Source organism: Schistocerca americana, chromosome 5 (assembly GCF_021461395.2).
Source record: "Schistocerca americana isolate TAMUIC-IGC-003095 chromosome 5, iqSchAmer2.1, whole genome shotgun sequence".
NCBI classification, from domain to species: domain Eukaryota; kingdom Metazoa; phylum Arthropoda; class Insecta; order Orthoptera; family Acrididae; genus Schistocerca; species Schistocerca americana.
The window spans coordinates 217,889,775-217,907,469 of record NC_060123.1 but is presented as its reverse complement, the minus strand read 5'-3'; positions in this window follow the sequence as shown (position 1 = coordinate 217,907,469).

Here is a 17,695-nt window from a genome sequence, read left to right as displayed (position 1 = left end):
TGTTGTACAATAAGTGGTCTCGGCTCGCCCAGAGATAATTGGGTTGTTAGCCGTTTTGTTGAAGTGGTTTGGTAGTGGTTGGTGTGTGCGTTGAAAGCCTCAAACACATGTTCCTGGTTGTTGTTTAAATATCACTATCTTACAGCTGACCGAGAATTGGCTCGAATAAATACGAGCTGTTTCACTATATTGTGATAGAGTGCACCAGTAATTGAGTGGATAAGCGACGAGAAAATAAAGGAACCATTTTTCAAGCAGCACGTAGACAAACAAAAACTTGATTAACGAAAGTGATGAGTGGCTGAATTCAAGTAGGGGACTTGGCGAGTCGTGTATTGTCAACCCCTGAAGAGGTTCAGCATTGCTTTAAATTCTCACTTAAGGTGGCGATGGCACTTACAGTTTTTGTTTAATTTTTTTATTACTGAATTTCCGTGTTGTGGGGGTGTAGTATTTGATGGCCCTCGCACACTTACATGAATAAAAGTCTATTGAAACACCTAGAGACAATAATTCAAGTTTTCTTGGGTTAACAAAAACCTTACGTGTACTCAATTAGTATCTGAAGTGTGCAATACATTTTATGAGAAAAGAATAGTGTGAAATACAGAGATCTTAAAACCACTATGCGTGACAAAAGTATACGCTGGTATTTGTAAGGTTACCTGATCAAAAGTTCATTGATTGAGTGGATCCACACTACTGATGTGTCACAAAATGGATAAACACCAGCTAGTGGAAGTCAGTGCGGCTTATTTTATAATAATAATAATAATACTAATAATAGTAATTTTATTGTCGTTCAGCTGATTTCAGCATTACTTTCATGTTACAAAAGGAATCAAGATAGGAAGAACATTCGAAATTGGGATTTGTGATCGTGTTGTTCTACAATTAGGTGCAATTACTCACAAAATTTAACTAGTGAACTGATGCTGGACAGTTAAATACGTGTTCCATAATTATATGAGACTGTCAGAACACTATTTTGTATCTCTTAAAAGCAGTTTATCTCCGAATAGCTAAACCTGATACAAATGAAAAGAGATCATGGTTTAAATAATGAAAAATTGTACCAGCTACTTATTTTTTCTTGCTAATCACAGTACTTTTCGGGAATTTATTCCCATTTACAAGTGAATTTGTTTACATAAAAAATTTTGTGATGTTTGCGTGTATGATTTTCTGCCTCTCTTGCACTGTGGGTACCTTTTTGAGGTTACAAATTGTAACATCAAATAGACAGCTACAAAACTATAAAAAGGCAGAAAATCATACATACATACATCACAAACAATATTTATGAAAACAAATGCACTAGAAAACGAGAAATTTTCGAAACACATCATACTAGGCATGAAAAAAATAAGTAAATGTTGCAGCTGTGAATTATGTAAGTCATGAATGACACAGTTGCAAGCTTTCTAAAAACATTGATTACGATTAACGAAATTATTAGAGTGTGTACCAGTTACAACCAGAACGATGATAACCCTTTGGAGTTTACCTACTGGTGATTTGCACAGAAGATTAATTTAACTCTTTAAAGCTCACCATTCATCAATAACCTCAAGGTACCAGAAAAATGCAGTGCTTTGGTAGAAGGACCGCAATATTTCATTAAGAGAGATTTGAAATAGGAGTATAATTTTTATTTTTATTCGTCAGCACACACCGCTCTGCACACTACCAATTCCTACTTCAGACATGTCTCGAGATCGTATGAAACTGCTGGTTCAAAATGCAAACCAAGTGTATGAGCCACCTGCGACTCAAACCTTCCTACCCAACCTTCTCGCCTCACATGTAGCATATATTCTAAGATTCGGAATTTTGTTATATGTTTAATCAAGTGTGATTTCCAGCTCATTGCCAACAGCTCGCTGAATGATTTTACAGATTGGCATCTTTTTATACACTGATTTTGATGTCCAGTAGCTCTGGTCATGGAGGAGTTGCGCTTGTAAAATTTATAATTCTCTCTTTTGTCAAGTTCTGCATTGCTGTACACAACAAACAACTTCAAAACATGTGGTTACTTACGTTAAAATCTATTATCCAATATGTAAAAACGTATACTGTTTTCTCTCAAATGTTTGATTGTAGTTTTGTCAGTGAGAGAAGTAAGATGACAGTGAGGGGGAACCTTTTACAGCAAGAACAGATTCCTGCAATTCGAAATATTCTCTGCCCTTTGTGGATAACACTGGCGAACCCTCGGCAATACGTTGGGAACTATCTGCAAAATTAGCAATATTGTCAAGCCATACAATAAAATTGCCATCTATGCAGCCACATTGCAATAGTGTTGACCACAATGCTATTGTGGCCATGTATTGTCATATAATGTAGTTCACCTAAGGTAAAGTACAGTTAAAATTTCTGTATCTTAAACTAGCAGCAATTACGTTTTTATTCCCCACTTGTCACAAATACTAACTGTTTAATCAGAATATGTCGCGATCTCAGAAAGTGTGGCCTACACTCGCACCAACCAAGAAATGAGATATGTGTAGGCATTTTGATCTATCTACAGACAAACTTTTCCTGTCGGGATGTCGGGTTGCTAGATCCACCTGAAAGCCGAGCATGGGATTTAATGCTACTCTAATATATATGACGGGGCACTAGGTGGAAGAAATTTTAAGGTCTGAGTTTTTGCAGAATTTAAATATTGCGAATGTTTTTGGGACACATCCTGCGAGGAGCATAGCCACAGTAAAGATGCATGAAGTGAAGAACTTTCTTCATTTTTTCTAATGACTCAATAGTGGTTTCATGTGGAACATAGAATAAAAGTTCGTCGATCTTCTGTAATTCTGTTTTTAGGTTTCGTTTCCGATACTTACCGAAAATGAAATCTAAAGGTCGAATTACTGACATTCAATGGTCATAAACACTTAAAATATATTTCCTTCATTGTTTTCAGTTTTAAGAAATCCAGTCTATATCCAAAACCTCTCCCATGAGGGAAGTGTGGGATATTTTACAATTTTAACAGTAGCTAAAAGCATCATTTCTTATGTGTCTGTTGTATTAGGTGATTTGCACGATCACTGTGTGCAATCTTTCTTCTTCATATTTGAAATGAGTTTCTTAAACTTATAGGACATCTTTTATGTTTCTTACACATAAATAGATTAATAACGTTTACATGAACATCTTTTCTTTTATTTATTTTACTTTACCATGATGTACTTCCTCAGCCAACTATAAATCACGTTACAGGTTTCAGGAATCGTTTCAGTTAATAATTGTGGGATACAAGAGCTCTGAATCTGAGATCTTCTTAACTTCTGCCACTGGATAGAAATCCACCCTCCCCTTGCAGGTTACAGCCTATCTCTTGATTGTGTTCCTTGTCTTTAAGAATGGCTTGATGATGTTCAGCAGCTCTGAAATGCACAATTCATTCATTCTCAGATAGTTACGAAAATCATTGGCTCCCAAATGCTTAAGTAACGGAACTTATATTAGCCAATTCTTTCTCCAAGCTTTCTCCTGGCTTATTTACGTTGTTACCTCTAAAACAGCCAAGGCGACAGACCCATTTTTATTTTGGTGTAAAGCCAAATGTGATCTCATGGAACGCAGACTCAATGAACTTCAGATAAACAAATTACAACAACAGAACAGCCGTGTAATTATTGAGTACAATTGGTCCGGATGTGTGTAGGCTGCCACGAAATTAGTCGGTCGGCCGATATATTGGTGCATGTGTAGCAGTCTTAGGAGCACAGCTTAAAAAATGAATTTGGTGTGAACTTCAAGCAGGCAAAACAAAGCGAGAATTCACCTCCCAGTACTGATTTTTCATTGGTCAGTTGGTTAGAGATCAGACGCACAGAGCACCAAAACATCAGGAGCATTTATCACTAAAGCCCTTTCAAGGCAATGGTGCATTGAAAATTTATCACAAACGTCATTCTTTGTAGATTTGTTACATATAAATGTCAGGTAACGACACGTCAACAGTAAAGAGCATTCAGCAGATTCTAAGATAAACAATTCTAAGGCCACCATTTGCATGTGAACGCTGTGGTCTCGTGGTCAGACATAAGTGTTATGGTGTCAGAGAAAGTGCCATTTTTGTGAGGCCCAGTCTAGCAGTACTACCAATTTCTCTGACAGAGGAGAACGATATTGAAATCTTAACAATAGAGCTAAGCGGTTGTAGAGTAACAACTGTCCACAAGCCTCCTTATGAAACGTTTAACCTCAGTCCCCCAGTGAATTTTTTAAATCACCGCACTCGCATTGTTGTGGGCGACTTTAACAGCCACATTAGCCTTTGGGGACACAAGGATGGTGATGTAAATGAAGACGTGGTACTGGACTGGGCTGATTCCAGAAGATTAACTCTGTTACATGACTGCAAGTTACCAACTTCATTTAACACTGACCGCTGGAAAAGGGGATATAAAACTGACCTGCTTTTGGCCAGGACACAGTGTCTCATCAGTGTGTGAAGACTGTATCATCACCTGCGCTTGGCAGCCAACATAGGCTTATCTAGTTTCAAGTATTTGCAGCCATCAAACCACAGGTGATCACATTCCATAGGCGGTTTAGCTTGAAGAAGGCCAACTGGAGGGACTTTGTGGGAACTCTGAATGAGGCAATACTAAGCATCAAACTCATACAAGACCTCATAATGGTTTTGTAGACACTGTGAAGAGGTCCTCTCGCGCTTTGAGCCCCAGAAGCTGCTGTAAGATGTCCACTCCGATTATGAACAAAGAATTGACGTCAAAACTACTAGAATACCTTAGACTATTTGATGACGTTCGATAAAATATGGATACAGCAAAATCAGGGCAGACACTATCCCAGGAATTTTTGAAAGCCAAACAAAATTGATGGATTGAAATGGTAGAGATTACCAACATGCCTAGGAGTAGGAGAGAAGCTTATCAACTGCTCAAACAGCTCAGTAAATACCCTGTTGTACCAAAAGTAAGATCAAACATTGCCCCAAATGAAGTCGCCCACCAGGTGCTGCTGAATGGCAAAACTGAAGGAAGAAAGGAAAAAAATAGGGTTGACCGCGCAACATCCAGGAAGAAATGTGCTGTCCACTAAATTTGCTTTGGAATACATGAAAGCTGGTGTTAAAAAGTGTAAATTTGGCAAGGCGCCAGGATTTTATGATTTATTCATAGAGCATTAAAGCATTTTGGGCCTGTGACTATGGGTTGACTACTGCAATTCTAGAATGACTAACACAGTAGCATATTCCCATTATCTGGAAAAGGACAAGGAACATCGCCATACTTAAATCCAACAAACCAGCTTTGGATGCCAGAACTTTCGCCCTATATTTACTTTGTGTCATCTTTATAGAACCCCGGAAATAATGTTGCTTAATTGTCTGAGCGCTGTTACTAAGCCACTGATCCCGCAACAAGCTGGATTTAGAGCAAATAAAAGTTGAACAGCAAAAATCCTCAATCTGGCACAGAATAACGAGGATGGATTTGAGAGGGGCTTGATTATGTGAGCAGTATTCATGGGTCTCTCTGCATCTTATGATACTGAGCAGCATAATATCATGTTTCACAAACTATATCAATTAATGAGAGAGAGGTTATGATTTTACCAGCTTCATGGGAACTCTCCTTCAGCACTGTAGATTCTATGTCAACTGGACAGCAAGAAAAGCAGATGGAGAATGCAAAAAAGCTGTCTGCCCCAAGGTAATGTCTTAACACCAACCTTGTTTAACATCTGTCATAATGATTTGTGACAACCTCTTAACACAAAAGCTTCATCTATGCTAACCATCAGGTCTTAATATCTCAAGTCAAATATTTTGGAACAGCTGAGTGGCATCTAAAAATGTTTTTCCACTCTTGCTGCATACTACAAAATAATTAACTGAAACTGAATCTGTCTAAATGTCAAATATGCACTTTTCATCTATGAAACAAAGATGCTAACAGCAAATTGAAAGTCATATGGGGTGGCATGAAGATGGATCTCTGACATTTAGGAAGCACTGTCTAAAAAAAACAAAAATTATCTGTCTGCAATAACTTCATCAGAAAGTTCACAAGTACGAGATGGGGTGCTCAAGTGACAGTATCCAGAAAAAGGACACTTGAGTTATGTTATTCTACCGCTGATTATGCCTGCCCTGTCTGCTACAGTTCTGTTCATGCCAGGCATGTGGATGTTGCCCTCAACGAGACTTGTAGAATAAAATCGGGGTCCTTGACAGCACCACCTACCTACAAACTATGGTGGAGAAAGCTCCAACAGATATAAGGCAGTAACTTGTTGCGAACACAGAGAGATGTAAAGTGAGATTAAACGCTGCTCACCCATTGCATGGACATCAACGTTCCCTAACTAGGCCGAAATCTAGGAAGAGCTTTCTAAAAACTTTTGTCAATGATAGTGCATCACCATCAATGGCATGACAAAATCTGCGGACAACCAGAAATGCAGATATCGCATTATTGCCACCACCTAAGGAGTCGGGTGTGTAGAACAAATGATAACATGGCAAAATTGAACCATCTAGGTGATTCATCAACTTTTTTGGAAATGTGGAAGCAGGAAACCACCAAGCACCTGTGCAATTGTCGTCAGTGTCCAGCTTCCTGTATGTTGGAGGATCTATTGCATGCCAGGGAGAATGTCATCAAGATTCTTAATTTTGAATCTGACTATATTTAGTGTTTTTAATATGTTTATATATATAATATATATATTATAAACCGGAACAGAAGAGAATCGAAGCATTTGAGATGTGGTGCTATAGACGAATGTTGAAAATTAGGTGGACTGATAAGGTAAGGAATGAGGAGGTTCTACGCAGAATCGGAGAGGAAAGGAATATGTGGAAAACACTGATAAGGAGAAGGGACAGGATGATAGGACATCTGCTAAGACATGAGGGAATGACTTCCATGGTACTAGAGGGGAGCTGTAGAGGGCAAAAACTATAGAGGAAGACAGAGATTGGAATACGTCAATCAAATAATTGAGGACGTAGGTTGCAAGTGCTACTCTGAGATGAAGAGGTTAGCACAGGAAAGGAATTCGTGGCGGGCCGCATCAAACCAGTCAGCAGACTGATGATCAAAAATATATATATATATATATATATATATATATATATATATATATATATATATATATATATGTCTCTATCTCACATTTGTAGTATTAATGTTGTGTAGTTGGTCTGTTTCTCTTTTCTTGTCTATTATGTACGCAATGCTTTTAACACGAATAAAAAAAAAGGTGTCGAAGAAAATGAGTTCATTTCCTGCTACATGCAAGTATCTCCTTCCCACTTTCGCTTTTGTAATAGATTCTGGTTCTTTCTTATTCATGTAACTGTAGTATGCTCTGCACTATTCAATTTTATTTATGTGCAGGATGTTCATTTAAACTGCAGTCTTTGAAACATTTCGATAACTGCACATTGAGTCAAAAAAGCTATGATTCCAATTTGTTTGATGTGAAGGGGGACGTTCAGTGATGCCACACTCGACCTCCCTTCCCACCCGGTGTGTGGGTGGTGGAGGGGCAACTTTGAAATCTTCAATGGGAATCCACCATTTTTTATTGCAGATTACGATTCTATGGCAAAATCAACATACGTTTTGTCTGAAGCGTTTTCTCCGCTTTGTCACAGGAGTGTAACGCTACCGCCCTTCTCGGACGTACGTTAGCTCTATAAAGCCTGTACTGTAATAAGTTCACGGGCTTCACCTTATAAACAAGGATTTTAGTACAAAAGTTGACCGCGCGTACCTGATAGAAGCAAGATCGGACTTATTCTCAGTCAATAACTACAGTGATGCATCAAACAAATGTAAAGTATAATTATTCTTTCGCATGGACAAGAAGTACACACAGTAGATGTCACCTATAATTAACAATTCGGTCGCCAGCCTACTTAGGCAATGAGTGAGTTTTTCCTTGTACAAGTGGGTGCATGTACAAGCATAGTAACACGTAGTAATGATGCGTTATATGGCAAAGTTTGGAACCGGAAAAATCCACTGAACTAAAGTTTTCTCCCTTTTTGTACTACTTTGGACGAGCTAAATTTACACAACACCACACAGTAATGATTACTACGAACTGCATTTTGTATGTTGAGCAGACTGAAATCGGGCACAATCTTGAAAGTACACACACAATATCACTATTAATGATGGAAAAACACTAATACACTTAGGATTAATATAGAATTTAGCTTTACTGGTCAAATCTGATCAGTACACTTCAAGGTTTGAAAGAATGGACAAGAGAAAGGGGGGGTCCTGAAACTGTGATGGTCGTTATACTGAAACTATTAAGTACTGAAGGCAAATTAACACTCAAAATTATCAATCTATGGATAACTACTCTTTTATCTTACTTCTGAATAATTTAACTGTCATTATTTCTATCTCAAATTAATTAAATAACATCGCTAACTCAATTCAAAAAACTCTCTTCCAATTTAGTCATACTTTTGTTCTTTCTCAACATTTGCAATAACACATAGGATTTTAGACTTCTTTATAGCATAGATTAATCTGCTGATAATTTTCGTTGACACTAACATTAAACTTTCAGTTCAGGATACTCGGGTTGCACAATACGAGGTAAGGATCCTGTCTAGGTCAGTGATCAGGATAAGTCACGGCTAAGGCAATTCTGGTAAAAGTCACGTTATTATTGAACAGTCAGAAACATTTTCGACACTGGTCCACACAGATACACTTCTAAAGATGAAATAAATGTTTGACCTGTGCAAGTCGGTGCGGCAGATGGCAGGCAGAGAGATAGCGGGCAGCACGGCACACATACAAGCACGGCCAAGGCTCACACTACGTCGGCACTTTCCATCTTCTTAGCGTCGTAATCTTTCCAATTTTGTGCCTCAGAATATAGCCATGCCAAGTAGTCGTCGGAATCGGTTCATCCGAGGCTCAATGGAATCCACTTTTCCTGGGTAGCCTCCTCGGTACAGTACGTGTACTTCCGACTGTTCCTCGCCTCCCACTGTTATACTGTGCCCGTTGTGCCGAACCGCGCCAGTGTGCGTTTTCCTGCCTCGCCTGCCTCCACCTTTTCCCGCTCCCCTACAGGTAGGGTATTCACCACAGGTTTTCTACTACACATATCCTAATGCATTACCTACGTATGGACAAAGTGTATAAATTACAATTTTCACATCTTACAATAGTTTTAACATTAAATACACTTTCCTTTGATTACCACATTATTTGAAATCTAACATAAATAATAATATTAATTTCAAAAGTTGCTCACAGTCTCTGTAACCTAACAATACGAACCAAAAAAAAGTTCAAAACATTGTTTACATTAATTTATCTAAATTCATAAAGAAAAAAATTATTATATGTACAATTGTCGTTACACATGCCCCTGTTTCCAGAAAATTTTCTTAAGTTCAAATTTTATGGGAACACTAAATCTTACAATTATACAGTGGTTCTGAATCTGTACTTAAATGTCCAAAAAGATTTACACTACATATTTCTTTTTACTCACTGTATATAGGTTTACACTTTTTTAACGCATCAAGAATAATTACTTGTCATTTACTCAAGTGCCTTGTGCACAGTCCAACTTCCCATCATAACATTACTAAAATAGCAATTTAATCATTTTTTCTAAATTTCTCAAAGAAATAATTTAAAATTCTGGAATACAAACATTTAACTACAAAAACCATTGCATATTTTGTATACACTATAAGATAATTTGTCGCTGCTTGCTTTGAATAGCAGTCCATTTCCTTACTTACTAAACAAAACACACACACATATTTTCTGAAAATTAACTACACATATTTGCTGCCTATTATGCGGATTTGGGCAGTCCTTTTTACTTCATATTGTCACATCTCCTGGATCACATTTACAATTTTCCATCGACTATTTATCTGCCCTCATTGGTATTTGGCAGTCCTTCGTATTATGGTTCATACACTGCCCATTTTCATTTTTGACAGTCCCATCTTTTATCTGGCTGATAGCATTTATCCTCTCTTTTCAGTCCTTTTCTCCATACATTTTTACAGTTACAGTACAATTGGTAATCTGAAACTCACATAACTACATTAGCACACTTTCACGGGCATACAGACATTTACAAAGATTAGTTGCATTTAGAATAACTTGGGTTCAGCATAAGATACAGCACATTTACTCGTTCCTAGGAACATACAGTTTCAGGTCCACAATATTTCTTACACCTAAAGGTCTTTTGGATTTTGGGTAGACCAGGTAGTAAGCATTGTCATGTGGAATATTCTGTATTATATATGGTCCATTATAAATATATTTAAATTTTGAAATTTCATGGTTTAGTTCACTAGACTTTTCGTGGGTTTTTAAAAGAACATCATCTCCAATTTTAAATTTTGAAACTTTTAAATTTTTATTGTGTCTTTTAAATCTAGATTCAGCTTTTTGCTTTGCCCTTTTTATCACCAATTCTTTCTTTTGATCCAATCCCAAACTTGTACAAGGTGGAAACTCTAGTTTTTCTTCAATTAAACTTTTACTACTTCTGCCTAACAAAATTTCTTCCGGTGGAAATCCAGTAGTTTCATGATGTAATGTGTTCATGACATTCTCAAAATCCGATATAAATCTGCCCCAGACTCTAAACCATGCCCCTTCCTGTCTTTTTCCGCAACGCACCTTGGTCGACTGTGACATCGCCCCAAGATACGTTCCTGACCTGTGAACCATTTATATCTGGCGGCTTTTTCGGTTTCTGGAGTCCAAAGTCTTTGCTTACTTGAACTCTTTGCAAAATAAACACTGAGTCGTCCGGTGGCTCTTTCTTCCTTTGTTCAGTCTCAACATCTGGATTTTGTTTTGATACGTCGTCATCGTTAGGTACAATATCGCAATTAACTGCATCCCCTTTATTTTCACTGATTTTCTCATACCCTCTTTCAGTAAAAGTATATTCATTTTCCTTTACACCTGAAAATTCATCTTCACTAGAATCACCACTGCTCTCTTCCTCAACATCAGATTCACTTAAGCACGCTACTTTTGCACAATAGGGAGCGTTAGTACATTCATTTTCGTCTGCATTTGCGTATCTTTCATCATCTGAACTATCGTCGGAATCCGACCATTCCGGATCGCTTTCAGGTTCTAACATAAAAGGTTTTCTGAGACAGGCACTAAGTTCTTCCTCTGTATTGTCGTCAGGCTTGGATTTCAATTCAATCTCCTCTTTTGGCAAAACGGCCTCATCATCAGCTTTATTTACATCTACTGTGACTTCATATTTAGTGTAATCCTCGTGGACTTTAATTACTTTCATGTAATCATCTACCTCTTCTCCACGGTGCCTCTCGGTAGCAGCTTGTACTATTGGCGGACTGTTAGCAGAAGTTATTTCTTCTTCAATGCTGAGGATTTCATCCTCCAAATCCTTCCTATCATTAACCTTCCTCCTATCGGCAGCACGCGTACTTTGCGCGGCGCTATTTATTCTCCCCTCTTCAAATTTGGGCCACGTCACTTTATGGACGTCCCTACTATCTCTCTTTCCACCAACTAATCTATTCGCCTCATACTCCCTTTTAAAATCCTCCCACTCACATTGCTTTAGGCCCTTGTACAGATCGTCGATCTGCACACGCCAATCAGTTACTTCTGCTAATTCATCCTCGCCTTTCATCTCATTGCAAACACTGCTAACCGCACCTCTCTGTGTATGCACAGTTTCATTTATTGTTTCCTTTGCCACGGAATTATCACTCGTAAAATTTTCCTCAGCTCTTACGGCTACGTTCGTACCTACTGCTGCCGTATTGCTAGCGGCTTCTTTCCGAACAGATGTTCTGGTAGGCTGGGCCGTTGCCCTCTGATGCTCCACTCGCCTGTTAACATGTAGCGCTCTGTGCGGCAGAGATGACTCATTCTGGCTCGCACCTGACGCTTGTTTCGCCACAACACTTTGCGGCGTTCCATGTCCGTCCCTAGCCTGTCTCATTACATTACGGTCGGTCCGATATCTTTTCTTAAATCGGGGCCGGTATATGTTGTCCGCTTCCGTTTGGCCCGCAACGTTCGCGGAAATTAGTTTCCCGCATCGTTATTATTTTGCGCGGTATACCCTCTACCGCGACCTGGATTATTTCCTCTGCCTCTTCCTCTGCCTCTTCCTCTCTGTATTATATTGACGCGAAATCCATCGCCGTCATTTCTTTTTTCATTGTTTCGGTTATTACGGTTACCAAAATTTTGATAATTGTCACGACTTTCGCGCCAATGATCCTCGTCTTCGACTCTTTCAAGAAATGCTTGGAAGCTGCGATGATTGCTTCCTACATACCTCTTTGAATCCTCCGGAAGCTTTTTATATAGCTCCCAGATAATTTCTGAATCTGATCTTCGACCTCTTAAATGCGTCAATTTCCGGTACCAATGCTCGCAGAAATCTTTCAAAGAATTCCTGCCCCTGTTATCATGCTGTTTGGCCATGATGAACTCCCGCCATAAATGGTCCTGCTTTTGTTCAGACCAATATTCTTCCGTAAATCTTTGCCTAAATTCTTCGAACGTCATTCGTTCGGTATTTAAATTTATGCCCAAAACTTGGCATCACCCACTAAGGCGCTAATTACAACGTTTATCTTTTCCTGATCAGACAAGTGCTCAGGAAATACTCTCTCGCAATTTTTAATAAAATCTAACGGATGCCACCCGTTATGTTTCTTGGCTGGATCGAAGCGTTCCTCGCCTTCTAACAGCTTCGTAATTGGTGTGCCATTACAGACAACACCAGGCCTATCTTTAATTTTGCTCTCCAGATCGAAAATTCTGCCTTGAATTTTCGTAGTATTTTGTTCACAATTTTGAACACATCCGGATACTTTTTTACTTAAATCCCTTTCAGTGTCTAAAACTACCTTTTTCAATTGTGATATCCTGTGTTGACATTCGTTTACGATCTCAGTTTTGAGATCGAAAACTTTTTCGTCTACCTTAGTTTCAACCAGAGGTTCTACTTTCTCTTGGATGTTGAGAATTTCAACATCGAACCTACTATTAATGTTTCCAATTTCCTCCTGCATAGCATCCATATTTTTGTTAATGGTAACAATTTCAAGTTTCAGTGTATTTACCACAGAACTTAAATTACCCACTTTTTGTTCTACCTGTTCTATTTGTTTACTAATTTTAATTCCCTGTCCTACAACCTGTGCTTTAATTTGATCCATCTGTGTTTTGAGTTGCTCGTCAACGTGTGTTTTAAGCTGTTCATTCTGTGTTTTGAGCTGACTTCCCTGTATTTTGAGTTGCTCGTCAACGTGCGTTTTAAGCTGCTCATTCTGTGTTTTGATTTGTTTGGTTAATTGTTCAAATAAATCGTTTATGCTTAAAATTTTCACACTGTTTTGTTCTACGGAATCGGTGTGTTCCGATCCTACTTCAAAAGTTTCTTTCGGTTCTTTCTTTATCTGTGGAGAATCAAACATGTCAGTGGATTCATTCACATACCCGCTACCATCTACAAAGTCGCCCTCTGCTTCCTGTTTTGTCCCTTGCTGTGTTCGAGGCGATCTCAACCTTTCAATCTGTTCATTGACGTGTTCGTGGTATTGTAAGTACGCCAATTGTCTTCCGCTAACGCCATCTGTTATCTGGCCGCGTAAACTCCGGCTATTGCCAGCCGCATTCTCCATTTCACTTGGCGCATCTACCCTGCCTACGTTCCTGTCCATATTGAATGCCAACTATACCACACTATTATACTTGACTCACACTGCAGTTTATTTTACTGACTTCTATTGCAATTCATGCCACTGAACATCCACTGTTCGGTATTTACATTAATTTGTAACCGACAACAGCTGGATGTCCTGTCACCGGGAAGCCACTTGTAACGCTACCGCCCTTCTCGGACGTACGTTAGCTCTATAAAGCCTGTACTGTAATAAGTTCACGGGCTTCACCTTATAAACAAGGATTTTTGTACAAAAGTTGACCGTGCGTACCTAATAGAAGCAAGATCGGACTTATTCTCAGTCAATAACTACAGCGATGCATCAAACAAATGTAAAGTATAATTATTCTTTCGCATGGACAAGAAGTACACACAGTAGATGTCACCTATAATTAACAATTCGGTCGCCAGCCTACTTAGGCAATGAGTGAGTTTTTCCTTGTACAAGTGGGTGCATGTACAAGCATAGTAACACATAGTAATGATGCGTTATATGGCAAAGTTTGGAACCGTAAAAATCCACTGAACTAAAGTTTTCTCCCTTTTTGTACTACTTTGGACGAGCTAAATTTACACAACACCACACAGTAATGATTACTACGAACTGCATTTTGTATGTTGAGCAGACTGAAATCGGGCACAATCTTGAAAGTACACACACAATATCACTATTAATGATGGAAAAACACTAATACACTTAGGATTAATATAGAATTTAGCTTTACTGGTCAAATCTGATCAGTACACTTCAAGGTTTGAAAGAATGGACAAGAGAAAGGGGGGGGGGGGGGGTCCTGAAACTGTGATGGTCGTTATACTGAAACTATTAAGTACTGAAGGCAAATTAACACTCAAAATTATCAATCTATGGATAACTACTCTTTTATCTTACTTCTGAATAATTTAACTGTCATTATTTCTATCTCAAATTAATTAAATAACATCGCTAACTCAATTCAAAAAACTCTCTTCCAATTTAGTCATACTTTTGTTCTTTCTCAACATTTGCAATAACACATAGGATTTTAAACTTCTTTATAGCATAGATTAATCTGCTGATAATTTTCGTTGACACTAACATTAAACTTTCAGTTCAGGATACTCGGGTTGCACAATACGAGGTAAGGATCCTGTCTAGGTCAGTGATCAGGATAAGTCACGGCTAAGGCAGTTCTGGTAAAAGTCACGTTATTATTGAACAGTCAGAAACATTTTCGACACTGGTCCACACAGATACACTTCTAAAGATGAAATAAATGTTTGACCTGTGCAAGTCGGTGCGGCGGATGGCAGGCAGCGAGATAGCGGGCAGCACGGCACACATACAAGCACGGCCAAGGCTCACACTACGTCGGCACTTTCCATCTTCTTAGCGTCGTAATCTTTCCAATTTTGTGCCTCAGAATATAGCCATGCCAAGTAGTCGTCGGAATCGGTTCATCCGAGGCTCAATGGAATCCACTTTTCCTGGGTAGCCTCCTCGGTACAGTACGTGTACTTCCGACTGTTGCTCACCTCCCACTGTTATACTGTGCCCGTTGTGCCGAACCGCGCCAGTGTGCGTTTTCCCGCCTCGCCTGCCTCCACCTTTTCCCGCTCCCCTACAGGTAGGGTATTCACCACAGGTTTTCTACTACACATATCCTAATGCATTACCTACGTATGGACCAAGTGTATAAATTACAATTTTCACATCTTACAATAGTTTTAACATTAAATACACTTTCCTTTGATTACCACATTATTTGAAATCTAACATAAATAATAATATTAATTTCAAAAGTTGCTCACAGTCTCTTTAACCTAACAATACGAACCAAAAAAAAAGTTCAAAACATTGTTTACATTAATTTATCTAAATTCATAAAGAAAAAAATTTTTATATGTACAATTGTCATTACAGGAGGTGCTGTAATTGGAGAAATAGAAATGGGTACACAATTGTAATTTACGACTTGCCACTCAACGGCCCTTGAATATCCAATGCCACATGGAAGCCCACCTCCATGCTGTGAGGGTTGGACAGGCCAGTATTCCATAACTTCTAATTGGAAACCCCATTCACAATATTGAAACCCTCCCATAAATCGAACAGGGGAGTATTTGGCTCACCACTGTGCCTGTGGCCTGAGGCAAGTGCTACTCTACTTTTCCAATTAGAATGTGTTCAAACTTAGTACTGCCTACTTTAATTTACTTAATGATCTACTTTTCAAATAACCATAGACAGGACATACTTGTGGGAATGTGAGCACAGGTATTTCTCTTGTGGTTGACCATGGCTTTATAGCCTGTTGGCACTAGCTGGAACACCTTATCATTTAAATATCCCCAAAGAAAGAACTCCAGTGATATCAAATCAGGTGACCTAGTTGGCCAGTTAATAGGACGACCTCTACCATTCCAAAGTCTTCAAGGGTCTCATACCTCCTGTGCTTCAGCTGCATAATGTACTAGGCAAATGTTATGTTGAAACCACATACGCTGTCAAACGTCCAGAACAACATTCTGCAGTAGTACCAGTAGTTCTTGTTCCAAAAACGTTCGATATTTTCAACCATTCAACGAACTGTCGATTAAATATGGACCACTGAGTTTGTTCCCCATGATGCCACACCATCCATTATCTGACCAAGGATGTTGATGGTCAGCTTTCCACAATCAGTTGTAATTGTCTACCCTCTAGTAATGCATGCTATGCCAGTTAACGCTACTATGGTTTGTGAATGTAGAATCATCAGAAAATAGTATCTTTCCACATGTGGGTTGTTTGCATTTGTTGATGTCTCCATTTGCAAAACGCTGTCTAGTTATAGAAATGAAGTTCTTGATGCAGTGCCATATGGTATGGATGATACTTACTACGATGCAGTATTTTGACAATACTACCTATGGACACGTCAGAATCATGGTGTAATTTCCGGGTACTTATCTGTGGGTTTTGGTGCACTGCTTCTAGTACGACTATTTCACAAGCTTCACCTGTGACACGTTGGTTACATTTCCTTTTGCCAGTCTGTATTCTGCCGTCAGACCTAGTAAAAGAACGAACGAGAGCGAGCTTTCTCCGGAAAACATTCGGTGTACAAGTCAACAGCAGCATCAACATTTCTCCTACATTGTTCATAAATGGGATCCATTTCAAATGATTCTTCTGTGGTTGCAATATTCATCATTCACTTGCACGTCTGCTCTCCAAATGATAGCTGGGCGTCCAGACAATAAACATTGCGCAAGTATTGCTATCTTTGGAGCCTCTGTCTCTTCTATGCCTGCACGATATGTGAGCTCCAGTTGCAGTGTACTGGTTGTTATGATACGTTATAGGTCCCTACACCACATGGTGGTGCATCGAGTAGCATCTGTTCGATATATCAGAGGAATTCAGCGTTGTGTATGGGGTTTCCAATTAGAAATTGTGTAATACTGTCCTGTCCTACTATCAGAGAATGGAGGTAGAGTCCAACATGTCATTGGATATTGAAGGGCAATTGAATTGCGTTTCGTAAATTACGATTGTTTAACCGTTTCTATTCCTCCGATTACAGCACCATCTGTGACGAAAGGAAGAAAATGCTTCAGACAAAATGAATGTAGATTTTGCCATAGAATCGTAATCTACAATAAAAAATGGAGGTTTCCGATTGAAAATATCAAAGTAACCCCCCAGCGCCGATGCACAGGGTGGGGTGGCACGTCTAGTGTGGTACCATTGGATGCCAGTCCAAGACGAACAAATTGGAATTATAACTTTTTTTGATCCAATGTGTAGTTTTCGAGATATTTCAATATCATCAGCTAAACTGAACACACTGGGTAAGAGCATGCTCTTTAAGCAAAGTATTTCTTCGATTTTATGATTTCTGTCTGATTAAAAAACGAAATATGAATCTCCTGCAAGTGAAACGACAAGCAATGATATTTGTATTCTAGCTTGTTATGAATATCTTGATGTATATTCCTA